Here is a 12,500-nt window from a genome sequence, read left to right on the forward strand (position 1 = left end):
GGGGGGGGGGGGGGCCGGACGGAGAGGGGGGGGAAGAGGTAAGAGAGGGGGGAGCAGACGGAGGAGGGGGGGGAAAAGAGGTAAAAGAGGGGGGAGCAGACGGAGGAGGGGGGAAAAAGTTAAAAGAGGGGGGGCGGGAGGGGAGGGAGGAGGAAGGGGGGGGGAACAAAACAAAACAAAACAAAACAAAACAAAACAAAAAAAAAAAAAAAAAAAACCCAGTACCGCCACCTGGGCCGAACCACCGGGCGCCTAGGCAAGCGCAAGCAAGAGCCGGACGCTGCTAAGGGGATCTCAGCGCCTGGACGTAACCGACGGGCTCGCCCGCCCGTGCCATCATCGGAGCCCCTCGCTCAGCTCACGGACGGGGCGGCGAGAAAATTGAGACCTGGGGATCGAGTCCCGCCACGGTCTTCCCAGCGTTCGAGTGCCGGCCTCCTCCGCCGCCGGTCTTTTTGCTCTCGGTCCACGCGGACGGAGACGAACGAACCAAGCTCGGGAAGCGCCGCGAAAGGCTGCCCAGTACACCCCTCACTATCGACGGCTGAGCCGCGGAGCGTGACAGCCTCTCAGCTAGCGCTGCTGCGGAGACGAGCCACTACTCGCTCCTGTAATACGGACAGACACTTCTCCGCCCGCGCTGGAGCGCAACACCAGACTTGTAGGCTCACCCGGTTGGTGCGCCAGCGACGACGCAATTTTCGATGACTCAACTGGAGGCAGCGAGAAACGGCCGCCTCCTCGACCGCCTCCGGAAGCGACGCGCCCGGCAAGATCTATCGCGGGACCTGGGAAATGCGGCTAAGTCCGCCGCGAGCCTGAAGTCCCCCCCAGAGACAGCGCGCGGAACTCTCCCTGCAAATCCGGCTAAGTCCCGGCGGAGCCGGCTAGACCTGACGGCAAAGTGCGGCCCCCACCGCGAGCTCGCCGTCCGCCCGCCCTCCGGGAGGCTCGCAGGCTCGGGCAGCGCTTGCCGGGCGGGAGGGGCGCGGGTCCCTGCAAATCCGGCAAAGTCCCGGCGGAGCCGGCTCGACCCGACGGCAAAGTGCGGCCCCCACCGCGAGCTCGCCGTCCGCCCGCCCTCCGGGAGGCTCGCAGGCTCGGGCAGCGCTTGCCGGGCGGGAGGGGCGCGGGTCCCTGCAAATCCGGCAAAGTCCCGGCGGAGCCGGCTCGACCCGACGGCAAAGTGCGGCCCCCACCGCGAGCTCGCCGTCCGCCCGCCCTCCGGGAGGCTCGCAGGCTCGGGCAGCGCTTGCCGGGCGGGAGGGGCGCGGGTCCCTGCAAATCCGGCAAAGTCCCGGCGGAGCCGGCTCGACCCGACGGCAAAGTGCGGCCCCCACCGCGAGCTCGCCGTCCGCCCGCCCTCCGGGAGGCTCGCAGGCTCGGGCAGCGCTTGCCGGGCGGGAGGGGCGCGGGTCCCTGCAAATCCGGCAAAGTCCCGGCGGAGCCGGCTCGACCCGACGGCAAAGTGCGGCCCCCACCGCGAGCTCGCCGTCCGCCCGCCCTCCGGGAGGCTCGCAGGCTCGGGCAGCGCTTGCCGGGCGGGAGGGGCGCGGGTCCCTGCAAATCCGGCAAAGTCCCGGCGGAGCCGGCTCGACCCGACGGCAAAGTGCGGCCCCCACCGCGAGCTCGCCGTCCGCCCGCCCTCCGGGAGGCTCGCAGGCTCGGGCAGCGCTTGCCGGGCGGGAGGGGCGCGGGTCCCTGCAAATCCGGCAAAGTCCCGGCGGAGCCGGCTCGACCCGACGGCAAAGTGCGGCCCCCACCGCGAGCTCGCCGTCCGCCCGCCCTCCGGGAGGCTCGCAGGCTCGGGCAGCGCTTGCCGGGCGGGAGGGGCGCGGGTCCCTGCAAATCCGGCAAAGTCCCGGCGGAGCCGGCTCGACCCGACGGCAAAGTGCGGCCCCCACCGCGAGCTCGCCGTCCGCCCGCCCTCCGGGAGGCTCGCAGGCTCGGGCAGCGCTTGCCGGGCGGGAGGGGCGCGGGTCCCTGCAAATCCGGCAAAGTCCCGGCGGAGCCGGCTCGACCCGACGGCAAAGTGCGGCCCCCACCGCGAGCTCGCCGTCCGCCCGCCCTCCGGGAGGCTCGCAGGCTCGGGCAGCGCTTGCCGGGCGGGAGGGGCGCGGGTCCCTGCAAATCCGGCAAAGTCCCGGCGGAGCCGGCTCGACCCGACGGCAAAGTGCGGCCCCCACCGCGAGCTCGCCGTCCGCCCGCCCTCCGGGAGGCTCGCAGGCTCGGGCAGCGCTTGCCGGGCGGGAGGGGCGCGGGTCCCTGCAAATCCGGCAAAGTCCCGGCGGAGCCGGCTCGACCCGACGGCAAAGTGCGGCCCCCACCGCGAGCTCGCCGTCCGCCCGCCCTCCGGGAGGCTCGCAGGCTCGGGCAGCGCTTGCCGGGCGGGAGGGGCGCGGGTCCCTGCAAATCCGGCAAAGTCCCGGCGGAGCCGGCTCGACCCGACGGCAAAGTGCGGCCCCCACCGCGAGCTCGCCGTCCGCCCGCCCTCCGGGAGGCTCGCAGGCTCGGGCAGCGCTTGCCGGGCGGGAGGGGCGCGGGTCCCTGCAAATCCGGCAAAGTCCCGGCGGAGCCGGCTCGACCCGACGGCAAAGTGCGGCCCCCACCGCGAGCTCGCCGTCCGCCCGCCCTCCGGGAGGCTCGCAGGCTCGGGCAGCGCTTGCCGGGCGGGAGGGGCGCGGGTCCCTGCAAATCCGGCAAAGTCCCGGCGGAGCCGGCTCGACCCGACGGCAAAGTGCGGCCCCCACCGCGAGCTCGCCGTCCGCCCGCCCTCCGGGAGGCTCGCAGGCTCGGGCAGCGCTTGCCGGGCGGGAGGGGCGCGGGTCCCTGCAAATCCGGCAAAGTCCCGGCGGAGCCGGCTCGACCCGACGGCAAAGTGCGGCCCCCACCGCGAGCTCGCCGTCCGCCCGCCCTCCGGGAGGCTCGCAGGCTCGGGCAGCGCTTGCCGGGCGGGAGGGGCGCGGGTCCCTGCAAATCCGGCAAAGTCCCGGCGGAGCCGGCTCGACCCGACGGCAAAGTGCGGCCCCCACCGCGAGCTCGCCGTCCGCCCGCCCTCCGGGAGGCTCGCAGGCTCGGGCAGCGCTTGCCGGGCGGGAGGGGCGCGGGTCCCTGCAAATCCGGCAAAGTCCCGGCGGAGCCGGCTCGACCCGACGGCAAAGTGCGGCCCCCACCGCGAGCTCGCCGTCCGCCCGCCCTCCGGGAGGCTCGCAGGCTCGGGCAGCGCTTGCCGGGCGGGAGGGGCGCGGGTCCCTGCAAATCCGGCAAAGTCCCGGCGGAGCCGGCTCGACCCGACGGCAAAGTGCGGCCCCCACCGCGAGCTCGCCGTCCGCCCGCCCTCCGGGAGGCTCGCAGGCTCGGGCAGCGCTTGCCGGGCGGGAGGGGCGCGGGTCCCTGCAAATCCGGCAAAGTCCCGGCGGAGCCGGCTCGACCCGACGGCAAAGTGCGGCCCCCACCGCGAGCTCGCCGTCCGCCCGCCCTCCGGGAGGCTCGCAGGCTCGGGCAGCGCTTGCCGGGCGGGAGGGGCGCGGGTCCCTGCAAATCCGGCAAAGTCCCGGCGGAGCCGGCTCGACCCGACGGCAAAGTGCGGCCCCCACCGCGAGCTCGCCGTCCGCCCGCCCTCCGGGAGGCTCGCAGGCTCGGGCAGCGCTTGCCGGGCGGGAGGGGCGCGGGTCCCTGCAAATCCGGCAAAGTCCCGGCGGAGCCGGCTCGACCCGACGGCAAAGTGCGGCCCCCACCGCGAGCTCGCCGTCCGCCCGCCCTCCGGGAGGCTCGCAGGCTCGGGCAGCGCTTGCCGGGCGGGAGGGGCGCGGGTCCCTGCAAATCCGGCAAAGTCCCGGCGGAGCCGGCTCGACCCGACGGCAAAGTGCGGCCCCCACCGCGAGCTCGCCGTCCGCCCGCCCTCCGGGAGGCTCGCAGGCTCGGGCAGCGCTTGCCGGGCGGGAGGGGCGCGGGTCCCTGCAAATCCGGCAAAGTCCCGGCGGAGCCGGCTCGACCCGACGGCAAAGTGCGGCCCCCACCGCGAGCTCGCCGTCCGCCCGCCCTCCGGGAGGCTCGCAGGCTCGGGCAGCGCTTGCCGGGCGGGAGGGGCGCGGGTCCCTGCAAATCCGGCAAAGTCCCGGCGGAGCCGGCTCGACCCGACGGCAAAGTGCGGCCCCCACCGCGAGCTCGCCGTCCGCCCGCCCTCCGGGAGGCTCGCAGGCTCGGGCAGCGCTTGCCGGGCGGGAGGGGCGCGGGTCCCTGCAAATCCGGCAAAGTCCCGGCGGAGCCGGCTCGACCCGACGGCAAAGTGCGGCCCCCACCGCGAGCTCGCCGTCCGCCCGCCCTCCGGGAGGCTCGCAGGCTCGGGCAGCGCTTGCCGGGCGGGAGGGGCGCGGGTCCCTGCAAATCCGGCAAAGTCCCGGCGGAGCCGGCTCGACCCGACGGCAAAGTGCGGCCCCCACCGCGAGCTCGCCGTCCGCCCGCCCTCCGGGAGGCTCGCAGGCTCGGGCAGCGCTTGCCGGGCGGGAGGGGCGCGGGTCCCTGCAAATCCGGCAAAGTCCCGGCGGAGCCGGCTCGACCCGACGGCAAAGTGCGGCCCCCACCGCGAGCTCGCCGTCCGCCCGCCCTCCGGGAGGCTCGCAGGCTCGGGCAGCGCTTGCCGGGCGGGAGGGGCGCGGGTCCCTGCAAATCCGGCAAAGTCCCGGCGGAGCCGGCTCGACCCGACGGCAAAGTGCGGCCCCCACCGCGAGCTCGCCGTCCGCCCGCCCTCCGGGAGGCTCGCAGGCTCGGGCAGCGCTTGCCGGGCGGGAGGGGCGCGGGTCCCTGCAAATCCGGCAAAGTCCCGGCGGAGCCGGCTCGACCCGACGGCAAAGTGCGGCCCCCACCGCGAGCTCGCCGTCCGCCCGCCCTCCGGGAGGCTCGCAGGCTCGGGCAGCGCTTGCCGGGCGGGAGGGGCGCGGGTCCCTGCAAATCCGGCAAAGTCCCGGCGGAGCCGGCTCGACCCGACGGCAAAGTGCGGCCCCCACCGCGAGCTCGCCGTCCGCCCGCCCTCCGGGAGGCTCGCAGGCTCGGGCAGCGCTTGCCGGGCGGGAGGGGCGCGGGTCCCTGCAAATCCGGCAAAGTCCCGGCGGAGCCGGCTCGACCCGACGGCAAAGTGCGGCCCCCACCGCGAGCTCGCCGTCCGCCCGCCCTCCGGGAGGCTCGCAGGCTCGGGCAGCGCTTGCCGGGCGGGAGGGGCGCGGGTCCCTGCAAATCCGGCAAAGTCCCGGCGGAGCCGGCTCGACCCGACGGCAAAGTGCGGCCCCCACCGCGAGCTCGCCGTCCGCCCGCCCTCCGGGAGGCTCGCAGGCTCGGGCAGCGCTTGCCGGGCGGGAGGGGCGCGGGTCCCTGCAAATCCGGCAAAGTCCCGGCGGAGCCGGCTCGACCCGACGGCAAAGTGCGGCCCCCACCGCGAGCTCGCCGTCCGCCCGCCCTCCGGGAGGCTCGCAGGCTCGGGCAGCGCTTGCCGGGCGGGAGGGGCGCGGGTCCCTGCAAATCCGGCAAAGTCCCGGCGGAGCCGGCTCGACCCGACGGCAAAGTGCGGCCCCCACCGCGAGCTCGCCGTCCGCCCGCCCTCCGGGAGGCTCGCAGGCTCGGGCAGCGCTTGCCGGGCGGGAGGGGCGCGGGTCCCTGCAAATCCGGCAAAGTCCCGGCGGAGCCGGCTCGACCCGACGGCAAAGTGCGGCCCCCACCGCGAGCTCGCCGTCCGCCCGCCCTCCGGGAGGCTCGCAGGCTCGGGCAGCGCTTGCCGGGCGGGAGGGGCGCGGGTCCCTGCAAATCCGGCAAAGTCCCGGCGGAGCCGGCTCGACCCGACGGCAAAGTGCGGCCCCCACCGCGAGCTCGCCGTCCGCCCGCCCTCCGGGAGGCTCGCAGGCTCGGGCAGCGCTTGCCGGGCGGGAGGGGCGCGGGTCCCTGCAAATCCGGCAAAGTCCCGGCGGAGCCGGCTCGACCCGACGGCAAAGTGCGGCCCCCACCGCGAGCTCGCCGTCCGCCCGCCCTCCGGGAGGCTCGCAGGCTCGGGCAGCGCTTGCCGGGCGGGAGGGGCGCGGGTCCCTGCAAATCCGGCAAAGTCCCGGCGGAGCCGGCTCGACCCGACGGCAAAGTGCGGCCCCCACCGCGAGCTCGCCGTCCGCCCGCCCTCCGGGAGGCTCGCAGGCTCGGGCAGCGCTTGCCGGGCGGGAGGGGCGCGGGTCCCTGCAAATCCGGCAAAGTCCCGGCGGAGCCGGCTCGACCCGACGGCAAAGTGCGGCCCCCACCGCGAGCTCGCCGTCCGCCCGCCCTCCGGGAGGCTCGCAGGCTCGGGCAGCGCTTGCCGGGCGGGAGGGGCGCGGGTCCCTGCAAATCCGGCAAAGTCCCGGCGGAGCCGGCTCGACCCGACGGCAAAGTGCGGCCCCCACCGCGAGCTCGCCGTCCGCCCGCCCTCCGGGAGGCTCGCAGGCTCGGGCAGCGCTTGCCGGGCGGGAGGGGCGCGGGTCCCTGCAAATCCGGCAAAGTCCCGGCGGAGCCGGCTCGACCCGACGGCAAAGTGCGGCCCCCACCGCGAGCTCGCCGTCCGCCCGCCCTCCGGGAGGCTCGCAGGCTCGGGCAGCGCTTGCCGGGCGGGAGGGGCGCGGGTCCCTGCAAATCCGGCAAAGTCCCGGCGGAGCCGGCTCGACCCGACGGCAAAGTGCGGCCCCCACCGCGAGCTCGCCGTCCGCCCGCCCTCCGGGAGGCTCGCAGGCTCGGGCAGCGCTTGCCGGGCGGGAGGGGCGCGGGTCCCTGCAAATCCGGCAAAGTCCCGGCGGAGCCGGCTCGACCCGACGGCAAAGTGCGGCCCCCACCGCGAGCTCGCCGTCCGCCCGCCCTCCGGGAGGCTCGCAGGCTCGGGCAGCGCTTGCCGGGCGGGAGGGGCGCGGGTCCCTGCAAATCCGGCAAAGTCCCGGCGGAGCCGGCTCGACCCGACGGCAAAGTGCGGCCCCCACCGCGAGCTCGCCGTCCGCCCGCCCTCCGGGAGGCTCGCAGGCTCGGGCAGCGCTTGCCGGGCGGGAGGGGCGCGGGTCCCTGCAAATCCGGCAAAGTCCCGGCGGAGCCGGCTCGACCCGACGGCAAAGTGCGGCCCCCACCGCGAGCTCGCCGTCCGCCCGCCCTCCGGGAGGCTCGCAGGCTCGGGCAGCGCTTGCCGGGCGGGAGGGGCGCGGGTCCCTGCAAATCCGGCAAAGTCCCGGCGGAGCCGGCTCGACCCGACGGCAAAGTGCGGCCCCCACCGCGAGCTCGCCGTCCGCCCGCCCTCCGGGAGGCTCGCAGGCTCGGGCAGCGCTTGCCGGGCGGGAGGGGCGCGGGTCCCTGCAAATCCGGCAAAGTCCCGGCGGAGCCGGCTCGACCCGACGGCAAAGTGCGGCCCCCACCGCGAGCTCGCCGTCCGCCCGCCCTCCGGGAGGCTCGCAGGCTCGGGCAGCGCTTGCCGGGCGGGAGGGGCGCGGGTCCCTGCAAATCCGGCAAAGTCCCGGCGGAGCCGGCTCGACCCGACGGCAAAGTGCGGCCCCCACCGCGAGCTCGCCGTCCGCCCGCCCTCCGGGAGGCTCGCAGGCTCGGGCAGCGCTTGCCGGGCGGGAGGGGCGCGGGTCCCTGCAAATCCGGCAAAGTCCCGGCGGAGCCGGCTCGACCCGACGGCAAAGTGCGGCCCCCACCGCGAGCTCGCCGTCCGCCCGCCCTCCGGGAGGCTCGCAGGCTCGGGCAGCGCTTGCCGGGCGGGAGGGGCGCGGGTCCCTGCAAATCCGGCAAAGTCCCGGCGGAGCCGGCTCGACCCGACGGCAAAGTGCGGCCCCCACCGCGAGCTCGCCGTCCGCCCGCCCTCCGGGAGGCTCGCAGGCTCGGGCAGCGCTTGCCGGGCGGGAGGGGCGCGGGTCCCTGCAAATCCGGCAAAGTCCCGGCGGAGCCGGCTCGACCCGACGGCAAAGTGCGGCCCCCACCGCGAGCTCGCCGTCCGCCCGCCCTCCGGGAGGCTCGCAGGCTCGGGCAGCGCTTGCCGGGCGGGAGGGGCGCGGGTCCCTGCAAATCCGGCAAAGTCCCGGCGGAGCCGGCTCGACCCGACGGCAAAGTGCGGCCCCCACCGCGAGCTCGCCGTCCGCCCGCCCTCCGGGAGGCTCGCAGGCTCGGGCAGCGCTTGCCGGGCGGGAGGGGCGCGGGTCCCTGCAAATCCGGCAAAGTCCCGGCGGAGCCGGCTCGACCCGACGGCAAAGTGCGGCCCCCACCGCGAGCTCGCCGTCCGCCCGCCCTCCGGGAGGCTCGCAGGCTCGGGCAGCGCTTGCCGGGCGGGAGGGGCGCGGGTCCCTGCAAATCCGGCAAAGTCCCGGCGGAGCCGGCTCGACCCGACGGCAAAGTGCGGCCCCCACCGCGAGCTCGCCGTCCGCCCGCCCTCCGGGAGGCTCGCAGGCTCGGGCAGCGCTTGCCGGGCGGGAGGGGCGCGGGTCCCTGCAAATCCGGCAAAGTCCCGGCGGAGCCGGCTCGACCCGACGGCAAAGTGCGGCCCCCACCGCGAGCTCGCCGTCCGCCCGCCCTCCGGGAGGCTCGCAGGCTCGGGCAGCGCTTGCCGGGCGGGAGGGGCGCGGGTCCCTGCAAATCCGGCAAAGTCCCGGCGGAGCCGGCTCGACCCGACGGCAAAGTGCGGCCCCCACCGCGAGCTCGCCGTCCGCCCGCCCTCCGGGAGGCTCGCAGGCTCGGGCAGCGCTTGCCGGGCGGGAGGGGCGCGGGTCCCTGCAAATCCGGCAAAGTCCCGGCGGAGCCGGCTCGACCCGACGGCAAAGTGCGGCCCCCACCGCGAGCTCGCCGTCCGCCCGCCCTCCGGGAGGCTCGCAGGCTCGGGCAGCGCTTGCCGGGCGGGAGGGGCGCGGGTCCCTGCAAATCCGGCAAAGTCCCGGCGGAGCCGGCTCGACCCGACGGCAAAGTGCGGCCCCCACCGCGAGCTCGCCGTCCGCCCGCCCTCCGGGAGGCTCGCAGGCTCGGGCAGCGCTTGCCGGGCGGGAGGGGCGCGGGTCCCTGCAAATCCGGCAAAGTCCCGGCGGAGCCGGCTCGACCCGACGGCAAAGTGCGGCCCCCACCGCGAGCTCGCCGTCCGCCCGCCCTCCGGGAGGCTCGCAGGCTCGGGCAGCGCTTGCCGGGCGGGAGGGGCGCGGGTCCCTGCAAATCCGGCAAAGTCCCGGCGGAGCCGGCTCGACCCGACGGCAAAGTGCGGCCCCCACCGCGAGCTCGCCGTCCGCCCGCCCTCCGGGAGGCTCGCAGGCTCGGGCAGCGCTTGCCGGGCGGGAGGGGCGCGGGTCCCTGCAAATCCGGCAAAGTCCCGGCGGAGCCGGCTCGACCCGACGGCAAAGTGCGGCCCCCACCGCGAGCTCGCCGTCCGCCCGCCCTCCGGGAGGCTCGCAGGCTCGGGCAGCGCTTGCCGGGCGGGTGGGGCGTGGGTCCCGGCGCTGCCGGGCACTCGCCAGCCTTTTCTCGGCTGTTAGGGGTTGCCTCGGCTTTCCCGCTCCGTCATCTGACAATCCCCCCTGAAACAGCCTCTGGCTGGTGCTGGGGGCCGGGCGGGCAGAGGCAGCAGCCTGGGTCCCGGTGCTCGCCAGCTTGTTTTGTTCCGTGGGGGCTTGGTTGTTTTTTTGGTTTCGCGTGTCCGTCTGCTGACACACAGCCCACCACCCCGTCCCGCCGCGAAACACGTCTCTGGCTGGCGGTGGTGGGTGGGGGGACCAGGACCGCACCAGCTACGCACAAAGAGAAAAATGACCGCGACCGCTGAACCCAGGACGCACCGAAATACACCAGCCGATGCAGCCCGGGGTTCTGCAGATGCTGCGGCGCCCACCCCTCCTCCGCGGTGCCTCCCCCCGCCCCACAACGGGCTGGGAACAGATTGCAAAGATGTTCTTCTGGTTTGTGGTTTGGGGGAAATGTGTCTGAAACTGAGGAGAAGAGATGAAGATAGCGTGGCCGAGGATAGAAGGGAGGATTACGTTGCTCTTGCTGAGCATCCAAACAGGGTTCCCCACCACTGATGTTCTCACGGTTAAGTCTGTGGAACGTTAGGCACAGGTTAACGGTCGGCCTCAATGTTCTCAAGGGTCCTTTCCAAATCAAAAGGATTCTGCAGTTCTAAGAAAAGTTGATGTTTAGACTCAACTCTGTCCCTCGTCAGAGAAATGGCACTGCAGGAAGGCCGTGCGTCTGCCAGCTGAGGGAGGGAGCATCAGCACTTGCTTCGGCCTGTTTCCTATGGTGTTGCCCTGGAGCGCCGAGGAGCCCCGGAGGGAGCCCAGCGGGGCAGAGGCAGAGCCACCTCGGGCTGGGCCTCTGCTGCTGAGCTGGGCCGGGCTCCCGGGACGCAGATAGACGCTGGCGAGGGGGCAGAGCTGCAGAGAGACAGCTCTGCCCAGGCGCAGGGCCGGGGGGGGCACCGCCTGCAGGCCCCCAGGGGAGACCTGCCAGCCTCAGAGAGCTGAAAGGCACTCCGCAGCGGAGGCTGCCGAGAGGTTTCTGCGGGAGAAACGTTCCCAGCCCTGTGCGTGATCAGGCTCTGGGTGCAGGACAATGCAGCTGTAGCTCCTGGAGGGATCTCCTCGAGCCGCTGCCTCGGACAGTCCATGGGATCTGTCAGGAGGACGCTCTCGGTTTCTCTGTGCGGATCAGGAGGAGGATGTGCTGCAGAGCAGGCCTTCCCTCTGCAGCGTCTGAGTGAGAGGAGAAGGCAGGTCCCTCATCCAGGGCTTGGCTGCAGGGTGTGAATGTGCGTGTGCAGCCAGCGGTGGGTGCCCGGCGCTTTCCTTGCGAGCAGGGTCCCCGCAGCTCAGGGGCTGTGTGCCGGGGCAGGGACTCTGCCGCCTGCCAGGGCCAGCAGCACTCAGCCTGCGCGGGGAGCTCCCCGAGGTGCTCGGAGAAGTAGAGGGGGAAGCGACAGGGAACCCCTGGCAGGGAAGGAAAAGTGTTCTTGGCTCCAGGAGCACCGAGAGGGAGCAGAACTGGGCACAGAGCAGGAGCTCCTGGCAGGGACAGCTCCAAGAAACAGAGGCATGGACAGGGAGTGGGGGGGGGGAAGTGAAGCCCATCCCTGGGGGCGGGGGGGGGGGGTGGGGGGGTGGGGTGCGTTCAGGCATCGTTTTCCCCAGCCACCGTGTTTTCGCTGTCCCGCTTCGCGGGCTCCAGCTTTAGCGCCGGAAAGAGAACAACGAGAGAGGGGCGGAAAGGAGAGCGAAGGGGCGGAAAAAAGAAAAAGGGAGGGGGTGGGGGGGGTGGGGAGGCGGTGGTGTCGGCGGCAGGGTTAAATATTATTAGGTGCCGTCACCTCGTCCCCATCAGTGGGCCCTAGGCAAGCCCAAGCGAGAGCCAGACGCTGCTAAGGCATCTCTGCGCCGGGACGTACCGAGACGGAAAAACGGTCGGTACTAAAAACTGTTTGTGCTGAAGTAAATGCTCGGATTACTGCAGGGGCGACGGCAGGGAGGCCTGAAGGTCGCACTGCCCTGAACCAGCTCCCGCGCTCGAGCGGGGGATACATTGAAACCCAGCAGCCGGCGCACCTGGGGCTCTGCAGACGCCGCGGCGCGCCGCCCCGCCCGCTCTTCTCGGCGAAACCCCCCCCTCCCCCCCTCCCCCTCCCCCCCCACCCCCAGCCCCCCGCCTTCCCGCCTCCCCCCTCCCCCACCCCCACTCGCGGCGCATGCGCACAGGCACAGAGAGAGGCACCCCTCGCCGTGCGCACCCTCCCCCCCCGCCCCGCGCTGCCGTTCCGGACCCGCCGAGCGCTGGGTGCGGCCCCAGTCACCAGACGGCGGCACCGCCCCGGAGCAGCAGGGCGGAGGGGCAGGGGTCGGCAGCCTGACGCTCTGCGCCTGCGCGCTCGCCCCCCTCAACGCCCCTCCTCCCCCGGCTCGGCAAGCGGGTCTCCGCCAGCGACGAAAACAAGGGCTGCTCCTCTGCCTGACGGGCTGTCCCGCGCTCAGTTCGCCGGGAGCCGGTAGGCAGGCAGCAAGGAAGGAAAGAAGGAAGGAGGCAGACAGACAGACAGAAAGAAAGACAGACAGACAGACAGACAGACAGTGGTCGGTGAGCAGGTGGGGAGCCTGGCGCACGCAATGGTGGGCCGGGGATATGGGGGGGGGCGGTGTTGGGATTGACTCTGTGTGTGTGTGTGTGTGTGTGTGTGTGCGGTTTGGTTTTGTTTTTTTTTTTTTTGTCGTCGTCTCCCCCCCCCGGAGACGTTCTCTGCGTGGTTCGCTTGGGATTTCCCGCTTTGTATTTTCTTTTCGGTTTTCCCTTGTCTCCTCCTTTTTTGGCCCACGACCCCTGCCTCCGTTTGCTTTTTCTAACCGCGGCACGGAGCGCAGCAGCAGCAGGAAGGGAGGCCGCGCCCTGTCGGGACTTTTCGTCTGCCGCCTGGGCACGGAGGCGGCAGGGCTCCGCGTGCCCTCTCAGGCGGAAATGAGCTGGGTTTGTTTGGCTGTTGGGAGCTCCCGCCGCCC

Source organism: Lathamus discolor, unplaced genomic scaffold (assembly GCF_037157495.1).
Source record: "Lathamus discolor isolate bLatDis1 unplaced genomic scaffold, bLatDis1.hap1 Scaffold_82, whole genome shotgun sequence".
Taxonomy (NCBI): Eukaryota; Metazoa; Chordata; class Aves; order Psittaciformes; family Psittacidae; genus Lathamus; species Lathamus discolor.